Source organism: Stegodyphus dumicola, chromosome 6 (genome assembly GCF_044657685.1).
Source record: "Stegodyphus dumicola isolate Sdum_Otavi_A_Nest chromosome 6, ASM4465768v1".
In the NCBI taxonomy this organism is placed as follows: Eukaryota; Metazoa; Arthropoda; class Arachnida; order Araneae; family Eresidae; genus Stegodyphus; species Stegodyphus dumicola.
In genome coordinates, this window is record NC_140773.1 from 14,785,973 (window position 1) to 14,808,161 (window position 22,189).

A 22,189-nucleotide genomic window follows, 5' to 3' on the forward strand; every position below is an offset into this window, starting at 1 on the left:
AAGTCAAGTGTTTTATTTTTTATCATAAAAATTAAATGATTTAAATTATCTTAAAAACTAAATGATTTTGTGATTGTAAAAATAGACGGACGTGGCAGAAAGCCATTGTCTTCTATTTTAGCAAGGTAAAGCAAATAAACTTTCTTGTCATTAATATAAAAAGAAAATAGCACTTTAAAACATTTTAATGCAAGTTCACATTTCACAACTGAGAATTTATAGAAATACACAGATTTTTTAAACCTGAAGAAATCAGACGTTATAATTTTCCTTACTTGAATTTCATGTCTTTTAAAAGAAAAATTCTTGTTACTTCAAGTTGCAGGAAATACTTATTGCAAGTCTCAATTGCAAGCCACGAAGTGAAAACAATGCACGGTTACGTCTTAAATAATTAAATCTTTGCTTCATTAAATGAGATAAAAAAAACCTCTGCCTGACGTAAATTGATGATAGAACAATATCACAGCAAGATTTTTTCTCCGACCGCTAACAGGACTACTTACAGATAGGATATAGACAGATATAGGGATATAGATAGATATAGGGATAGAAGACAATGGCTTTCTGCCACGTCCGTCTATTTTTACAATCACAAAATCATTTAGTTTTTAAGATAATTTAAATCATTTAATTTTTATGATAAAAAATAAAACACTTGACTTACGTTTACCTCTGGGTATAGTATGAATAACTCATTTTAAATATGTGATTTCATGTTTTAGATCTAGATTTTCTGGGAAGTGACATTTATTTCTGTTTCAAGAGCTGAAATGGGATATGTATACGAAAATAACACAGCAATTTTTTAAACATCTTAAGCCGCTTCGACATATTTTTGTGTCCTAATAATCTTAATAATTTCCACAAAATAGGTAATATAACTGCTTGAAGTATTTATTGCAAGCATCGTGAGCAAGCGATCCACTAAAATAAAGTAGACCTATGCCTTAAATTAATAATTTCTTTTTCTACTAGGTACGTTTCTATTTGATGTTAATTTAGGATGAAATAATATCCCTGTAACTTTTTTTTAATACAATGAACATTTGCCAGGGGTGCCTACGTGGAAGACTTTCTAAGGAAAATTGGTTCGTATATACGTTACACATGGGGAAAACCACGAAAACGCCCATGCAGCCAGCCCGTTTGCGGGATTCGAACCTCGGACCGAACTACCAGTGTTCAGCGACTTTACCGTTTTGGCCACTGGTGGGCCTTAACCAAAAGGTTTTGTCCCTACAATTTTTCACCGAATAAAAGTTGATTACTTTTCAACAGATTTTAAATTACCTCAATTGTTTATTACCATGGAAATTTTAAGAGTTATTTATAGCTATTCGGATTTGAATCAAGTGAAAACATCACTTGGTTCAGCCGATTTCAAGTGAATTTTTTGGCTGCTGTAACAGCGATGAATATGTTAAGCATATTCTTCTCGAGTGCATTCATTATGTGTAGCAGAAGAAGGTACTTCGGGCAACTTTGAAGTACCTATTTATATCTTGGTCACTTGTTTTTTTCTTAACTGTTACGAACTAAAGAGACAAGTTTTGCTTTTCGAAATTTCATTCTCAATTTAGAATACTTTTTAGCCCAAAAGGGAGGTTAGTCCCCAATGGGATATTAGTCTCTGAAACGGCATTTACCATTGAAATCGCTATAAACGACGTATCACTTTTCAAATTGTTGCGACCAAATATTATACCTCTGTATTATATTTAAAGAAATTAAATAATGATGAATCTGCATATATGTATGTATGTTTCTAACACTGTGACATAATAACGGTACGTAGAGTTATAAAGTTTTGAATAACGTACGTCTTCACCCGAATATGGGCATCTGGAAGTCCAAATTTGGAATTTGTTTTATCATCTATTTCATATTTTTTAAAGCATTTATGAATTTTTGATTACGAAACACAACGATTTCAAAGCGAGCTATGGCAACACCGTACGAAAAAAAAAATACATTTTTTATCTCCTGGGTGCGAGACTGTATATCGGAAATTCTAAAGATATGGTCGTTTTAAATTATTTTGTGATATTGCTATTGAATTGAATTTTATGGTTTAAGTGCGAAGAACATAATATTTAACAAATAAAGATAGCACACAAAACAATAAAAAAACGACCCTTTGGGTGTAATATAAAATCTTAAAAGCTTTCAGATTTTGTTTTTTTTTATATTTTCTAATTTTTTTTAAACTGTTATTTTAACTTTTTAAAATTTTGATGTTTTTACACTTCGAGGTAATCAGACTGTGGTGTTAATTTTCTATATTGAATTTTTTTATTTACTGATTTAGTTGTTTAGATCATTTTGAAAGAGAAGGTGGTTGTATTAAAAAAAAAAACCTTATTTCATTATAATTTCTTGCATGCAAAAGGCTTAGTAGTCTTCAGGATGCTGAAATGCATTCTGTGTTCATGTTATATCTGTACGTATAATTGCAGTGTATAGTTATGATCGTGCATGATTTTATTTTTCATTATGTTGGTGTATTGAAATAACTGGTTGTTCTTTCACCACTGTTATTATCCTCATATTAAATAGTTGTAAGATATCGCTAGACAGCTTACAGCAGAAGGTTTCATTTATAAAGACCGGTACTACATATTTTTTGGTATTCAGGTATTTCCATAATTAAAATAGTTTCCCATATATTCTTCGTTAACTGACTGATGGTTATTTTAGAATTTAAAAAACAAAAATCAACGTTATATTTGCAAATTACATTATTGAATGACGGTTATAACGAGCATCATTTCTTGGAACACCCAGCTGCTAATGAGATTAAAGAATGGTTTTGTTTTACACTTTTTACTACCTTGCATCAAGTAAAAGAAGTATTGCAATAGCGAAAAGTTTCGGTACATATATCAGAGAAAATATTCATTTTAACCACTCTCGGATCCATCTGAACGATGTTTTTGCGTGACATCTGTACGTACGTACAGAATAAAAGACTCGTGTTTTAAAACGGACTGCAAAATGGATTTAGAAGAGATATTTTTTTCTTGACATCTGCACGTACGTATGCGTATCGCATAACTCAAAAACTAGTAGCCGTAGAACGTTGAAATTTTTTGCATGGGACCGCTATAACATTTAGTTGTGCATCTCCTTTCCTCGTTGCAGACAGCAGCACTAAACGTATATATATATATGATGTACCAGCTTTTGTCAGCAATAAATAGATTGTTAAAGAATCATAAATGTAGTCGTAGCTTAAATGATCAGATGATAAGTTTAAAAAACAGGATCCATTAATTATTGGTCAGAAGAAATAGCAGTTACAAAATCAGATATACGGAGTAAATAAAAAAGAACTACTAAGAATATTTTGTATGAAGTTTACTGCATCGTGACATTTAAGAAAAAGCCCCGATATTCTTTTGCGAGTCCTTTTATAGCCTCTGGAAAGGCGGAGCTTCCAAGAAATGACGTCAGCCAATCCAGTTCGTTTTAAATATTTCCAGAACATTCTATAAATGTACGTGTACAAAAGGCGGGAAAAGCAACTTGACTACGGGACTGTGGATTTAATTCCACGTACTTTCAAATAAGAGAACGTCGCCATTAAAAATGAAAAGAACATACAGTTAGAATTTTAAGTGTATTCTTGACTATGGAATTTTATTATTACATATATATATTCTCATTTTGTTACTCTGCTCGGTGAACTCCGTTTTTTTATTCTTATATAGTGGTAAATTGTTCTTTTTGCTTTAAAAGTGATTAAAATATGTTGTTCTTATATTCCGGTAAATTTTTTATGCCTCTAGTTGATCTGCATGCAGTAGTTAGAGAATTATCAACGATTTAATGCTTATCTGATGCTGGGAATAAGGAGGCCTCTATTTGTTTATATTTAAAACTTAGTAGAATAGTGAATGTTGGTCAGTCGATCAGTTGGTGCACTAACTTCAGTGTCTTTTTGCACAGTGGAACTAAAAGTTAACTTTAAATATTAGTGCACTAAAATTGTTTTCTTTTTGCCCGTTGGACGAATTGCTTGTTCTGTCCCAGAAACTAAGTCCACAAATAGTTTTTTTAAACTGTTTTAACTGTATTTGGGGTTTTCAGGTTTTTCTGCATTTTACAGTTTTTAATGAAAATGTTTGGAGTTTTATATATTTTTGCCTTGCCGCGACGTGAGAACTGAATTGATAGAATGAGAAATATATATCTAATGAAATTCTAGGAAATAAATCTAAAAGAAGTGAAACAAAAAAATTATATATAATTTAATATGTCGTACTAGAAAGCCATGTCGTTTCCACATCAGATATATTATTTTGCTTGTACGTAGTGTTCCATTTTATTGAGGTATGAGACTTAAGTTCAATGCTATAAGTCAGTGATAAGTATTCATTCGTCAGTGCAGACTTTATTGATGAGACTACGGTTGTAATGAGTAAAATAATACGGACCTATTAATGAGGTAGATTAATTAAACACATGGAAATAAGCCTCTTCTGAGATTTTTATTTTTTTAGTAACCGGCTTTACTGTTTTGAATATTGTCGTTTGAAGGAACAATTTGTCGTACAAGCCTCGGGCTTAAATGTTCTTGTGAGAGAGATGAGCAGTTACGTTTTCGATAATTAATTCTGTCCTTTATGACTAAGTGTATAAGACTTCCACGCGCTGATAATTTATGACGTAATAGTATCATAGCAGTCTTTTTTTCCCCTCTCGTTTATTGATGCTGTATTTAATAACTCGTTAAAAATGTATCATTTTATGTTCCATTCCTTTCATTTCTGGCGGATTACATCTTAAATTAGTAGGCTAATCGCAAATGTTTAGCTTAAAATTGTTTGAGGGATTAGGATTAGCACGAGAAGATAAGATTAATTTTCTTATAAATTGTAATTTTATATTAAAAAAATTAACCTTATATTTATGTTTTAAATTATTATTATTATTATTTTGCAAATTTGTCAACAGTTTAATCTGAAATTTTCAGATTGCAAATTGCTATTTTTCTCTTCTTTTCAACGTTTTTTATTTTGCTAATGCGCAGTATTTCAATTAAATGATACTTTAATTGAAAAAGGTTTCAAATAATGTGTATTCTTCATTAAAAATTATGGTTATAATGAATAGGTTTGTTTGTAACACGGGTTTGCTGATTGCTAATGAATGAAATAAATTTTTATTTTTATTAATTGATTAAAAGTTTTGTTCATTGCGTTCAGAATCGATTTTAAGTATGCATCCATCAAAGCTAATTTGATACGTGATTTTTTAAATTCATTTTTGTAAGCTCTGATACTCGCCAGGAGCCGAGCGGATACCTGCCAGGAGCTCTGATACTCGCCAGGAGCCGAGCGGATCTTCGAACCCTGATAATTCAGTCCGAATTCGAATCCCGGCGAACGTGTTAGTTGCATAAGTGTTTCCATTGTTTTCTCCTGTATAACGTGGATGTCAACTAGTTTTCTTTTAAAACCTCCACCAAGAGGCTTCACTCTTAATTGGTAGATAGCCCTCAAGTTGTTTTATCTTGATCTTTTACCTAATCTCAAAAGATTTATTCATATTCAAATTTTTCTATTTTACACAGATATACATATTAGTAAATATTCTTATAAGTTCCCGAATGTAAGATTTTATTGGAAATCAAATCAATGAGTTAGAAGACATTAATAAAATTTGCTTCGAAAGCTTTGCTTTAACAACTAAACTAACCGAATTTAATAAAATTATGTTAAATTCTTTTGAGTGTGTACCTGATTGCGGATAATAACTCTCAGTTAAATTTTTATTTTTAACGAATGGTCCTCAGCTGACTTCGCCACTGCTAAGGCCAAAAGTGGTGGTCACTTTATTATGGAGGCATCTAACAGGTAGGCCACCTTTGCCTCTTATGAATTGACGGACAGGAAGCGGGAGATACTGGGTGAGCAGCTGTGCCAACATGAAGACTTTCAGCTTTATTGCTCACTCAGTGGGACCATGTTTTTTTAAACAATTTTATAATATTACAATAAAAATTTGATTTTGATGTATACATAATGTTGACATATAGGAAGAAACAGATAGTTACAGCATGCCTTCTCCGGAATACGAATCCGGGCCCTTTGGTATTGCAATCGGCTCCCTTAACCACAATACCATCTGGGTGGACAATTCAAAGTTAAGAAGAAGTAGCTGCACATTGAAAATATTTTGAAAAATAAAAACCTTTTAAATTTCTTTAATCTCTCATATAAGAATAAAAATAATGAGAAGGAAAAAGACAAAAAAAAAAAATGACGTTTTTGTTAATGTTACGTGTTCTAATTGAAGCAAAACTTGGAATTTGAGATTAATAATAAACAAATTTTAAGAAGAATTTTTTAAAATGACGCCTTCACTTATTAAGGAGATACATATGAAATTTAGCAAATAAAGAATAAATTGAAAATTTTTTTATTTCGAGGTTCATTTTAATTTAACAGAGTTTCATTTTACTAAAAAATATTTTGTTAATAGTTCAGACTTTTACAATTTTTCAGTATTTTTAAAAATTAAACCAAGAATAGTGGGACAGGAGAATAGTCCCAAGAATTAAATAAATTGTGGCTTAATATATTTGGATTGGTCGTTCCAATAAAGCCATATGCAACAACAACAAATTGTGGCTTAATTTGACCCTGATGAGAAGATATATGTGTTCGAGTTCCAAAGAAGTTTTTTTTCAATTTTTTTCTTCTTTTCTTAACAAACGCTTATTTTGAATAGAACTAAATCAATCAATAAAACTGAGTTTTCAAATTTTTTAGTAAAAAGGCCCTTTTCTATTATCGAGATAAGATTCGGAAATGTAAGTCAGTATGCCTGCATGCATGCATGTATGCATGTATATATGGGTGTCTGTATGCGGGTATGTACACACAAACACATTTATACATACGTACATACATACATACATACATACATACATATATACATACATACATGGTAGATATATTAGGAATTTTTTTGGAAGCCGGAGAGATGAAAAATTAGTAACGCTTTCGCTGGGAATCGAACCACGGACTTCTGGAATATCGGCTCAGCGTGCAAGACCACTACACCACGAAGGCACGCTAGGAAAGCAGGAGAAATACCTTATATACTCCCCCTTTTAAAGGGCGACTGGGGTTTTTAGGGAACCCAGTCACCAAATCCTGGGTGTGGTGAATCCTCATCCAACACCCTTTTAGTTCGGGCGCCACTGTAGAGATATTAGGATTTTTTTTGGAGGTCGCAGAGATGAAAAATTAGTAACGCCTTCCCCGGGAATCGAACCACGGACTTCTGGAATACCGGCCCAGTGTGCAGAACCACTACACCACGAAGGCACGCTAGGAAAGCGGGAGAAATAACTTATAACATACATACGTACATACCTACATACATACGTACATACCTACATACATACGTACATACATATATGCATTTCTGAATCCGGTCCGGATAACATAGATTCTTTCTACTTATACATAGAGTTCGAAAGACTCGAATGATGAGAAAGCTGATCAAGATTCTAGTTTTGTAATTTCGAATGTTTTGCAAGTTTTGTGTGGTATGGAGATTCGACTGTTTCATTCGTTATAAAAGTTCATTTTATGCTGATATATCAAAGACTGAAATATTTTATTAGGATTGCATTTCGGAAAAAATAATTTCAGATGTTATTTTCTCCCTCCTTTCGGCGTACCTTCGTTGTGTAACTGGTAGCACATTCGACGCGTATTCGGTAAGTCCGGAGTTCAAACGCCGGTGTGGAAACTGCGGATTTCTTCAGTTTCCTTACTGCGAAAAAATTCTTCAAGTGGCTTCCGAACTGAAATGCGGTGAATGAAAATTCGTTACCACCAGGATTTGGCGACTAGTCCCCTAATCCCAGTCGCCCTTTAAAAGGAGACGTATGTAAGGTATTTTCGCCCTGCTTTCCGCATGCCTTCGTAAGGTAACTGGAAACACTCGATTCGTATTCAGGATATCCCAAGTTGGAATCCCATCGAAGATACTTCGGATGTTTTCAGTTTGTTGACATCAGATATATATATATATGTGATGTACCAGCTTTTGTCCAGAATAAAAGATTGCTGAAGAATCATAAAATGTAGTCGTAGCTTAAATTATCAGACGATAAGTTTAAAAAACAAGGATCCATTTATTATTATTCAGGAGAAATAGCAGTTACAAAATATGATATCCGGAGTAAATAAAAAGAATTACTAATAACTTTTTGTATGAAGTTCACTGCATTGTGACATTTAAGAAAAAAGCCCCCGATATTCTTTTGCGAGTCCTTTTATAGCCTCTGGAAAGGTGGAGCTTCAAAGAAATGACGTCAGCCTTGTCAGCCAATCCAGTTCGCTTTAAATATTTCCAGAACATTCTATAACTGTACGTGTAGAAAAGGCGGGAAAAACAACTTGACTACGGGGCTGTGGATTTAATTCCACGTCCTTTCAAATAAGAGAACGTCGCCATTAAAAATGAAAAGAACATACAGTTAGAATTTTAAGTGTATTCTTGACTATGGAATTTTATTATTACATATATATATATATATGCGTGTGTATATGTATTCTAATGACTCTACAATATATTGTACAATGTGTATGCAAATAATATCTCTTTCATCAAATAATTTTGTTTTCCTCTTTCAATTCTTACAGATATTTCTTCCAATTGAATGAAATATGTATAATAAATAATCTTTTTCGATGTTTTAAAAAGTAGATAAAATCGATGAATAGTAATAGTTCATGCGGGATTTGGCTTCTGGGAAATAAGAAGACTACGTAGTGTTTCGTGATCTTGCCTATGGAGAACATGAGTAAAACAATTTCCGTTAGAAAGATTTCATAGAAACATCCCACGTAAGAAATGTAACTTTCGAGTGATTTTCGATAATCAGTTAAGAAACCAAATCAGCTGACACTTTAAAAATCGAAGGTATTTTTAACTCTCGTGATTCATAAAACATTCGCTAGTAAGATTTTGTTCTTGGGCCGGTGACTTGGAACGTAGGCACTGTCCCTTTACCGTAGCGGTTAATCAGTATAGAGCCACGCCCACCATTACCTAGAGAAAAGTATTAACATATGTAACTAGTATTACAAATAAAAGCATGGTACAATGCACATATCAGGAGTAATTACATCTAGAAGAATAGGATATAAACTATATAACATACGTAATATTTACAGATTGTTGTGTACCGTACTACCTTTGCAAGTGATGATATACCAGAGGTACAAAATGCATACGCATAGTAAAAGTGCGTGCACATATCATGTCACATATAAGATACTAGTTCAATACAGAAATGAGGATGCAATACATAGAGCAAAACGCGGTAATGGCTTATATAGTCATGCGTATATGACATGCGATTCAGCTGCTTAATAACTTACAAATTACTATATGGTGTAACCACTATATGAGAAGACATTGAAATGTTACAGTTGAAAAATTAATACAATATGTACATATTTATGTAGTGTTACTATTAAGGTATGAAGCGATAGAGATAGAAGGAGTAATTACATTTAGGAAAACAAGATATATACAATATAACATATACAAATTTTTGTGCAACCAGAATACATTCGCAACAGTGATGTTATACAGGTATGGACATATTGGAAAGTTTGGTACGACCTACATATAACATATGAAGAGTACAGGATAAATGATACAATTTTATGGAATGACGCATTTCGAGCTCTACTTTTCCTGAATTCTTATTATTTATAAATGCAATAAGTCACATTAAATGTAACAATAGGCTATGTGAAATACGCAGAAGTTTCCTCGTTACAAGCTAAAACGTTACTTTGTCCTTGAAATTATCTTATGGAAGCATAAATGAAAAAAAAAAAAAAAAACAACTCATTGGTAGTCGATGCGTACAAGTATTTTTAGTATCAGATTACATAACGTACAGCGTTAGAAACATAACTTATCAGTTACAATAATCGTGCATATATTTTTAACTATTTATAATAATAGTGCAAAAGTAAAAAATCTGTAATTAGATAAATAAAAAATTGCATGAATTTATATATATTGTATTACATTTAATAGATATGCGATCAAAAAAACTCAAAGCCACGATAAGAAGTAAATGTAATATTGTTTCCTTTTTAGCATGGCGTTATTTTTTGATTTTAAATTAGGAATTTAGAGCTATATGTTTAACTGTGGTGATTTTTTTAAAGGATAGCCTTTTTTTTAAAAAAATGTTTCTCTTCGTAAAATTTAAATTTTCATGTTTACAGTGCCTGGCAAACTGCTAAGTTTCCGCTATGTTGTCATTGGTCACTACTGAATTATAGATTGTTTGATAAAATGAGCGATTCAAGATATTGAAGGTATCACTCAATTTGTTAAGCATATTTTTTCCATATGTATGTTTTTTTAATTTGATTCTGGCGGTGCACACAATGATATCTGTCAAAGGAATGAATGCTCTGTGGAAGACGTATTAAGGGAAACTGGCTTGTATTTCTGTTACACATAGGGAAAATCACAAAAATTCCCTTGTAGCCAGCCCGTTCGACCTTTACCGATTAGCCTCTGGTCGATAGCATATATATTGTAGTATGACGTCGTCATTCAGAATCGGGAAAATTCTGCAACATATCCATTACTTCAGGTTGCCTTTGACACCAAAGACGATGACCAAAGATTATGACTATTGGTGTCTAAATCACTCTGGATGGACGAAAAAATAACATGATATCATCGTCTTTTCATGTGATTCTTGTTACTATATGCTACTTAATTATTGTTACATGTGCTTGGAGGCATCGCAGCGGCAGATCAAAATGAGTTCTGAATAATAATCATCATTACAGCATCTGGCGTTATTGTAGTAGAGGACCATTCAATTGGAAACCACTTCGCGCAGAGAATTTATTCTTTGAAAATTGAACAACCAACACTACATCTGTGAGGTGTCTCATGTGCAGTCTTGACGCGCACATGCGATAAGAAGCAGGTATAGCATCAGCTCTTTTCAACATAATTTTTCAGTTGTAATCCAGAACCAAGGGTTAATTATTTCCGAGTGCCTTAAGTTTAAATTGTAATCCAGGACCAAGGGTTAATTATTTCCGAGTGCCTTAAGTTTAAAGAGAGGTAAGGAAAATTAAAAACGGTTTAACCCTTTACACTCGGGGCCGTTTTCGTGCGGCGCACCAGCAACTCGAGACGTTTCGCAGCCTTTTTGACGCATTATACTTACCAGTAACTTAAAATCATTACACACACAAATTAACGTATAAAATTTTTATATTTTAACATTTTACATATCTTTGCACCTTTATAAACATAGTTTCTGAAATATTAATCTTTGTAATTTTTCTGTGTACGATATTTCATGTAATAATTCCCAAGATGCATGCTCCGCTTGTCATGGCAAGTATTACAATAAAATGTCGTTTGATGCCTTTTTCCGGATTCATTTCTCTGAGAAAATAGATAAATGTGATAGATAAAAAAAGATAAAATATCTTATCTCCATTTAAAGGGGTATCATTTTATACTTCTTAAGATAATACAGAAAGAGCGTAGGAACCCGCTTCAAAGAAACTAAACGTAAACAGATATTGCCGCGCAACGAATTTCCGCACCAAACCAAGTGGTGAGCGAGAGTCACCTCTCGGGTTGCGGCATCAAATCACATGGCGAGCGAGAGTCACCTTTAGAGTTGCGGCATCAAATCACATGGTGAAAAAGAGTCACCTCTCGAGTTGCGGCATCAAATCACATGGCGAGCGAGAGTCACCTTTCGAGTTGCGGCATCAAATCCCATGGTGAGCGAGAGTCACCTCTCAAGTTGCGGCATCAAATCACATGGCGAGTGAGAGTCACCTTTCGAGTTGCGGCATCAAATCACATGGTGAATGAGAGTCACCTCTCGAGTTGCGGCATCAAATCACATAGCGAGCGAGAGTCACCTTTCGAGTTGCGGCATCAAATCACTTGGCGAGAGAGTGTCACCTCTCAGGTTGCGGCATCAAATCACATGGCGAGCGAGAGTCACCTTTAGAGTTGCGGCATCAAATCACATGGTGAAAGAGCGTCACCTCTCGAGTTGCGGCATCAAATCACATGGTGAGTGACAGTCACCTTTCGAGATGCGGCATCAAATCACATAGCGAGCGAGAGTCACCTTTCGAGTTGCGGCATCAAATCACATGGTGAAAGAGAGTCACCTCTCGAGTTGCGGCATCAAATCACATGCCGAGCGAGAGTCACCTTTAGAGTTGCGGCATCAAATCACATGGCGAGCGAGAGTCACCTCTCGAGTTGCGGCATCAAATCACATGGCGAGCGAGAGTCACCTCTCGAGTTGCGGAATCAAATCACATGGCGAGCGAGAGTCACCTTTCGAGTTGCAGCATCAAATCACATGGCGAGCGAGAGTCATCTGTCGAGGTGCGGCATCAAATCACATGGTGAAAGAGAGTCACCTCTCGAGTTGCGGCATCAAATCACATGCCGAGCGAGAGTCACCTCTCGAGTTGCGAGATCAAATCACATGGCGAGCGAGAGTCACCTTTCGAGTTGCAGCATCAAATCACATGGCGAGCGAGAGTCACCTGTCGAGTTGCGGCATCAAATCACATGGTGAGCGAGAGTCACTTCTCGAGTTGCGGTATCAAATCCCATGGTGAGTGAGATTTCCCTCTCGAGTGCAAAGGGTTTAATATTGTCAGTTGTAAACTCTATTTGAGTAGTCATGTATTATTTCTTCTATAATGCAACTGAAATTCTAAATACTTGATAAATTTTGTGTTAAAAAAAAAGCAGAATTTTGATTTAATTTGTCTAGCTATGTTTTCATTGTAGTATAATTAAATGCATTTATAGCATTTCACTTCTGTATATATCAGCATCTAATGGTTTGAAAGGGCACCTGGCACTAAAAGCTTAAACAGCAGGTTTTAGATGGTTAATGTTAATTTTGTATGAAAATAATGGAAATCGTACTAAACATTTTAGCCTCCATATAACAACACTGTGTGGTGATTCTTGATTTTAATATTTTTTTAACAAAAGAGTGTATTAGTCTTCACTTAGAGCGTATCGATCTAATCGAATAAATAGTAATAACTGGGAATAAGTGCAATGGTGAAACACCCATGAAAAACACATGGAATGCATCCAGTTGCCGATGGAGAAATGATTGAAACTAAAAATATTAAGATGTTATTAAACAATAAAATAAGAGAGAAAAACGGATGAAGGAGAAAATGAATATCCCCTTAAACGAATGTATAATTAAACGGAATAAAATTGTTTTTTTCATGTCTTGAATAGCAAAACATTTCAAATGACTACAAATTGCATAATCATTTATAATTTTTCGAAGCAAAGAAGCTGAAAAAAACCGCAGCACCGTCGCCGGGGTTCGAACTCCGGACCTGTCGATTACACGACGAGTGTGCTTCCGGTTACACGACAAAGGCAGGCGGAATGAAGGAAGAAAATACCTCATGAAACTGAAAACGTCTTTTCAAGGCATATCTAATTTATCCTTTCATGCACTGATGGTAAGGTCTCTTTCTTTTGCATTGATGGTAATGCACATTAAATTTCTGTTTTATATCGGTTTACAACGTTACTACGCTTATTTCAAATTTGATTCACTAATGAATTCAGTAATACTAAATTTTTATTTTATGCATATACACTCAAACGTGCAGAACTTTTAAGACTGCCCGGATAAGTATGAACAACTGTTTGTAAATCCATGGCTCCAATTTAAAAAAGGAAACTAGCTAAACTAATTAAATCCTCTTTATGAAGGATATCCAACTTGGAAACTACTTTAGTCTATTAAGAATCATTTAGAAAATAACAGCTCTTTAATAGATTAATAAAGATCTACCCAAATAGTCCACTAAAAAGATATTTTGTAGATAATGGAAGCGTGGAGCGCTCTTGAAAATTTATGAGGATAATGGATTGTACTTTTGAAAGGGTAAATGGATTAATTGATTTCGTTATTTAGGCACACAGACTTTCATTATTCGTGATAAAAAAAAGTGTATATAAATTTTGTAAAGATAATTTTTTAATCTATTGTTCTCTTTAAATTATATGATAAGTTATTTTTCTCTTTTTAGTTTATTAATTATTTTATGAGTTTATGTAAAAGCTTATTTTTTTGAAAAACTGTATTTCAATATTTTTTATTTTATCTTTTTAGAATCCATGATACATTACCAATCATATTATTCAATTAAAAAACCGTGTTTCAACAATGACTAATTACTATTTTACTTTATTACATGAAAATGATCTAAATATTGCAGCTATTTTGCTAAAAAGCAGAAAGTAAGTTAAAATCTCACACGAACTTCATTTTAAGGATTTTTTCCCCACTCTGTCGATGATCTAAAGTATAAAATTACAACAGTTTTAGTTTGCTTATTAAGCGAATATATAGACAAAAAATCGCTTAAAATTCTCGTCGCCATATTATAATGTCATCTGCAATGTATGCGTGCATGAAACTTAATCTTCATAGCTTATCAGAAAAACATTTAAAAAACGATGGTAAAGTTTTGACCGTAATGACAAACCCCATGATGTATTTAAACAAAAGCTTATAAAACGCAGCTAGTTAAAAAAATAATCAAATAATTAGTACTGCTGCGTGCGAATGTGTTTGTAATGGACTGAATGCACAAAGAACCAATGATAACTTGACAAAATTTATTTTTTTTAAAAGAAATACTTTACATTTCTGGAACTTTCCGCAAATGCACTTTTACAGATCTTTTCAGTATGAGAGAGCACAATCAGTGGCAACCATTTCAAACTACTAAGAATATTAAATACAGTGCAATGCAAGGTCATCTTAAGAGCGAAGCCCGCACAGAAATCTCTCAATACCCAAACTCTGAACTAAGAACTGAGAACTGATGTTCTCTCCTGTACTATATGACTTTCCCCGTCAGCCGAGAAATTTCCAGTACCTTCAGTTTCTCGAAATTGCTAGAAGCCATATATAGGTACAGTTACATATTGGGCCGGATACAGTTACAGTCAAATTCAGGGATAAGACCAATTACAGTTATACAGGGAACGGATCAAAATATCATGAAACGCTCACCAAATTTGGCGATCAGAAATTAGTCACCAAACCATCGCCAGGTAGGTGTTATCGCAATGTTAAATATCCTACCCCTGTAATCTTATTTTTTCCGGCGAAGTTTCGCATTTTCGAGGCACTTCATATTATATTATGCATGACATACTAAAATTTTAGATATAATTTTATTATAACATATACAGGGGTTGGACAAAAATATGGAAACACCTTTAAAAAAACATGTTTCTTTGCTTAATATGGTGTAGGAAACCCGTTGGCATTCAAAACAGCTTGCAGTCTTCTCGGAATGGATAAATACACATCCTGTATGTTTGCCAAGGGAATATTATACCATTCTTCCTGCAAAACGGTGCAAAAGTTCAGATAACGATGTTGGTGGTGGATAACGAGAACGAACTTTCCGTTCCCATGTAGACCACAAAGGTTCGATAATATTCAGGTCTGGTGACTGTGGTGGCCAGGGAAAATGGGACAATTCATCCTCGTGCTCAGAAAACCAGTCCTGGACAATGTGAGCTGTGTGAGCAGGGGTTTTGTCGTCTTGGAAGACACCATCACCATCGGGGAACAAAGTTTGTACCATGGGATGGACTTGATAGGCCAAAATGTTCACATAAGTCTTGGCAGTCATGCGCCCTGACACAGTTATCATGGGGCTAGAAGAGAACCACGATATGGCTGCCCAAACCATAACAGAACCCCCGCCATTTTTCACTCTTGGCAACAAGCAGTCTGTATTATAGGCTTGAGATGGCGTTCTCCAGACGTAAACTCGGCCAGAAGTGGGAAACAATGTGAAAGAAGACTCGTCAGACCATATTACTCGCTTCCACTGCTCTATAGTAGAGGCTTTATGACTTAAACACCACCTTTTCCTGTTACGGGCATTAGCATCACTGATGAGTGGCTTCTCAATTGCAGCACGTCCAGCAATTCCCTGTTTATGAAGCTCTCTTCTAATTGTTTTGGTACTCACAGGGTTCGGTAACACAACATTCATTTCAGCAGTAACTTTTGCAGCTGTGGTCTTCTTATTTTTCGTCACAATTGCCCTTAATGATCGTCTGTCACGATCACTCAGGACACACTTTCGTCCGCGCTGTGATTTAGCAGATGATGTTTTTCCGCTTTTCAAATATGCGGAATAAATCTTCGATACAGTACCTCTTGAAACACTAAACACCTCGGCTACCTTGCTTACGGAAGCACCTACCATACGTGCTCCAACAATTTGCCCACGTTCGAAGTCTGTTAACTCTGACATAATGCAATGACAACCTCACATAACAGTACTCCGACAACAACTGAACTGTTTAGCACATTTACGAAGTTGTATAGGTGGCGTCAGTAGTCAAAAACGCCAGCGCCACCTACATATTTCATTAAAATCAATCTTTATTTTCAAACATGCATTTCACAAGGTGTTTCCATATTTTTGTCCATCCACTGTATATAAAACATTCGTAACAATATTTTTTTTTTATCATAATTCTTTTAAAAGAGAAGAGTTTATTTATAACCTTTGGAAATTAAAGTCTTTGGAATAGATATATTTCTGTACTTAGAATTTTAAAGTCCCTTAAAAGAATATAATATTGCTTACCACAAAAAATGAAGAAAGTCAAGTTTTTAATAGAAATGGTGGGGGAAATGTATACTATAAACGTATGAAACGGGAAAATTTTTAAAAAATTATACGCTAGATTTCATCGCAAATAATTTTAAATGCTATCAATTCTTAAAATTTGTAGTTCTTTGAAATTAATGAAATGAACTGTAAATACAAATTCTATGCACAAGAAAAGGTTGAGAAGGAAATGGCATTTATAAATTGACAGAAGATTTCTATGATAGCCGCAGTTAGTTATTTTCATCTAAGGGAATGACGTAACGAGATCATGTGATATATTTCATTATGACACAGTAGCGTTATAACCATGAAACTGATGTTGAAGGATGCCGACGCGGCCGAAGGAAGAAGCAAATGATGAGCTTCTTTCATCTTTCTCAGGAATGCCGAAAAAAGAATACCTTCTCTTTCACACTGAAGTATATTTTTTTAAGAAATATGCAGAAAATGGCTTGATTGATATTTTTTAGTCATTCACGTTTTAAAAGAGGGCGAAGAATTTGTCTTCTAATCTGTGTTCAAACTTTTGTAACCGATGCGTTTTCAAATGTCAAAATTTTACATTTCATAAAAGTTAAACAATGGAAAAAATCGAATAAATTTCGAAGATGCTAAAAAAAAACAGAAATTATGTTGAAATCTTTGTAGAGACCTTAGGTTATTTCGAAGCAGGAGAGATATGGTCACTTTACTTAACCTGTTCCGCCAAACTGAGTTAATGGCACTACAGGGTTAGGAAGTTATCCTATTCATTGCTAGCAATCTGACGGTTAGGCCGCCTTTCTACATTTTACTTTAATCTGTAGTTTCTTGGATATAATTATTTTCATTCACTTGCTTCATTATCTCTAAGATGCCCTTGTTGCAGTAATAGTCCGTGAACAGTCTATTCACAGGATATGTGATGTAGTCGGAAGGAAAGAACTGCTGTCGAAGGTGCTCTGTCAGAGGGCAGGAGAGCAGGTAATGAAGTGCGTCCGCGTCTTCCCCGCGAAAACCGCAAGAACAGTTGACGTCCCGTCTGAAGAAACGTCTGTAATACGCTGGGAATTTCCCGTGGTTGGTACAGGCTTGGAGGAAGAGTCGGTAGCATTTCAGCCTCTTGAGAGAAGGTATTGGGAAGATGTTGTAAGTAAATCTTCCTGTCTCTTCTTCCTGCCATCGTGATAACCATGTCTCTTGAAATGCTGTCTTGAGGAGCCTTTTTGCAACTTCTGCGGAAAGCGGGACGTCCTTGTCAATTTCTGGTTTGAGAGCTGCAGTCTTAGCTAGTTCATCCGCTCGTTCGTTGCCTTTCTGCCCGGTATGTCCTGCCTTCGCCGGGACTCGAACCACGGACCTCTCAAATACACGTCGATCGTGCTGACCACTGCACCACGAAGGCATAATAAGAAGGCATTAGAGACACCTTATAATTTGATATAAATTGCTTTGAAAAACTTTTCTTTTTCTCTATTCGATGGTGTGAACAGTAAATTTCTGAGATTATAGTATGTTACTGAAAAGAAGATATACACGGATAATCGTTTAAAGATTAAATTAAAAATCAAATTAAAACAAGGTAATTAATTTCTTCACCAGCAATGTGTGTATAAAATTTCCACTTGAAAACTCATCAGGAAGTATATTAAAAATAGAAGACGACAGTTTTCTGACCATAGCGAAAAATGCGAAATAAAAGCTTTTAAATAATTAAACGAAAACGTTATGGAAGTATTTAGAGGATAGAACGAGACGTGATTTCTAAGTGAATCGGTCACACAGCTCTCATTCTGAAACACGTTTTTTTTATAAAGATTATATTTCTTATAAATGTTACAAGAAACACGTAATTTTATAAATTATATCCGTAATATAATAGATACACGTTTCCAGTCCTCATATATAGCATTATGTAATAAACTACGTTTAAAAATACTGTTTTGACACTGCAGTTATCAAAAACTCTACTACTACAGTCTTTAAAATACGCATTTTTATATCACAAAAGTCTACAGTTCAAGTTTTACGTATTTGGACGTCATAAGTGTCTGCAGTTTCACTTTTACTTATTTGGACACGTAACGATGGGATATAGAAAAATGACACTCGAAGTAAAACTGATGTAACGAAAAATTAACGTAATTGTCGTAATTAACGTAATGATGTAACGTAATTGTCTGTTTTGATGTAAGGAAAAGAAAACAATGTACAAAATTTACAGCAATTTAATAATTGCTAGTTCAAAAGGGAAATTTGCCGTGAAGTACTAGTCATTTCGTTTTGGCAAACTGTAAAAGGCGAATCTCTTTTCAAATTGTTGCCACAAAATATTATCGCCCTGTCTTATATTTAAAGAAATTAAATAATGAATCTGCATGAATGTATATGAATCTGCATGAATGTACACTGTGATAAAACAACGGTAGCTAGGGCCATTCGATTTTCCATAAAGTAATCTTCCACTGAATAGGGGCATCTAGAATCCCTAATTTGGAATTTGAAATTTGTTTTGTTATCGATCTCATATTTTGTAACACTTCAACAAATTTTTGATTAAACACTAAACAATATCAAAGCGACCAATGGCAACAGTGTACGAAAAAAAAAACATTTTGATCTTCAGCTTCAGAGATTCTTTTTTTACTTCCTTGTACGAAGTAAAAAGGAAGTATTGTAATCGAGAAAAGTTTCAGGCAGCATATTTCAACGAAAATATCCATTTTGACGGCTATCGAATGCAATTTAACGATGTTTTTGCGTGATTCTGTACGTAAGGACAGAATAAAAGACTCGTTTACTCCAAAAAAATTATAAAACTGCTTTAAAATGAATTCTGAAGGGAATTTTTCGTGGCGTCTGTACGAACGTATGTACGTACGTACGTATCTCGCATAACTCTAAAACGAGTAGCCTCAGAACGTTGAAATTTTGTATATAAGACTGCTATAACATGTAGATGTGCACCTTGTATTTTGGTTGCAATCGGCCGCGCCAAACGTATATAAATATATTTATATATATATCCACTCTCTTATCCGGCTGAGTGACCTCAGTTTCTTATCGTTTGTAAATTGTACATTTTTTGCTTTAAAAATGATGGAATTATGTTGTTATTATCGTTCGGTTGAGGTTTTTATGCCTTTAGTAAATCTGTATGCAATAGTTTTAGAATTATTAACAATTTTAAGGTTGTTTAAGTGCCGCTAAGCCTAATAATTTTTTTGATGGCGGTCATTGCTTGTTTACATTTGAAACAGCAGCATAGTGGATTTGTTGCCAAACTAGGGAAACATAGCTTCGCAACAACAAAGAGAACGCCTTCATTTATTATTGCGAATTAAGTCATGCTTAATCCATTTTGGAATTTTTTCGAGTGTTTAAGTTTGGCTTCGTAATTTTTAATACAGATATTTTGAGTTTTTATGTATTTTTGCCTTGTCGCGAAGTGAGAACTGAATTAATTGAATGCGAAATACTCAATCGTCTGTGAAAAACTGTTTCTTTTTTGTTTTGTTTGCTTAATTTCTTTTATATATCGTTCTAGCTTTATTATAGTATTTGAATAGAACATGTGGCAACGATTAGATAATTCTTTAAATGATGTAAATTTTGTGCGTTCTGAGTTATAATATGAACGAAATATAATACTGTTAAGTTAACCTAACGCCAGAGTGTCGCTATGGTAAACAAATAGAGTGAATTTTAAAGAATGCATTTATTCTATTGTGATTTATGCGCTGTCGGCGAAGTAAATGTAATTCAATCCAATAAGTTTAAATGAAATGCAAGAAAAAATGCGTATAATTTAATATTCCGTACAAGGAAGTCATGTTGTGTATACAACACTTGCCTATGCTGTATACAACACTTGCGGCACTTGCCTATGCTGGCATCGGCCATTCCTGATACCAGGTCGGTAGTCTCTTTATTATGGAGGCACCTAACAGGTGGGCCACCATTGCCTCCTATGAAAGGACAGACAATTCTTGCATCCACGCCTTCTCCGGGATTCGAACCCGGGACCTTCAGTATCACAGTCAGGTTTCCCTAACCAATATACAGTCTGGGCGGTCCAGCGAGCGAAGTTCTGTATCTAAAATTCTAAAGTTATGCTCATTTTAAAATTATTTTGCACTATTGCTCTTGAACTGAATTTTATGGTTTGAGTACATAGAACATGATATTTAATAAATAAAGGTAACACACAAACTGTTCAAAAAACGCATCTTTGGACGTAATTTAAAATCTGAAACCTTTCAGATTTTCATTTTTTTATTTATGTTAAAACTAGGTTCTTACACATCCAACCACCTAAAATGATTTATTATAAAAAAAGAAGAAATATATAATGATTTTAAGCCAGTTCAGTTATTTCATTGGGCACAGCCAGTATAATTTCATGAAATATTGGGCTGCCAAGAAATTAATTTCGGTCTGGACAAATAGATAACATTTCAAGGTAAAACAGCACAAATAGCTATTTTAAGCAGGTTGCATGGATGCTTAATACAGGAAAGCAAAATAATAGATAACGATTTCGTGGCGCAATGTGAAGCGATAAATTAAAAGACTAGGCTGATAAAGCCAGTGAAAATGAAAATTACTAGAAAACTCATTTATTACCTTCAACTGGCTCAGTTTGTCAAGCTGGTAAACAGTGTGCTGCTATACAAAAGCACATTTAAATTTATATTGCACAAAGCTTGATAGCATTTCTTAGAACTTCTGATTTTCTAAGTGGTGTTATTTGGTGAATGTATGTGTAGTACAATGCGCAATGAAAAGCAGGAAAGTTAGATTTTATTTTCTTTAGCTTGAAAACTATTGGGGAGGCAAAAACATAATTTCGGTTTGCAGAAATATACAGAGTTGTGTTCGTTTTGTTATTCTTCTGTTAATTTTGTAATTTTTTTCTTTTGAAATTCGGCAGCTGATATTTTTGGTTTTGTATAGAAACGAATTTCGCAGATTTTTGTTTAAAACTGTTAGTTTATAGTCACTTTTAACACGGGGTACAAAAATAAACATTTTTGACACATTTTACATTCTTATTTTCAGAAAGGCAAGTAAGCGGCTGAGGTCACAAAGAGTTAGATGAAGTTTACAGTGCTGATTGCTTAAGGAACGCAAATGTCAGAAATTTGTTTAAAAAAAATACATTTGAGGATTTTAACTTGAAGATGACCATCGTTCTGGCCAACCATCTGAAGTTGATGATAACAAAATTAAAGCCACAATTGAATGGAATCGTCATTATAACTGTGCAAGTGATTGCAAAACGGCTAAATGTATCATACACAATGACTGAAAATCAACATGTCTTTGACTCGTTAAGAAACTCGATATTTGGGTTCCATGCCTATTGAACGAAATTCACTTAACGAATCAAAATTTGAGATACGCATTTCAAACATAATGCACGATCGTGTTCTCCGCATGATGAATCAGCA

At 34.2% G+C, this 22,189-nt stretch overlaps 1 non-coding gene across 1 annotated transcript; it reads right to left on the reverse strand.

Annotated features, from left to right (window-relative positions):
- Positions 1–18,068: 18,068 nt before the first annotated feature.
- On the reverse strand, positions 18,069–18,141 carry TRNAT-UGU (transfer RNA threonine (anticodon UGU)). Its single transcript has one exon. It is a non-coding gene; the product is annotated as a tRNA-Thr (tRNA).
- Positions 18,142–22,189: the final 4,048 nt, after the last annotated feature.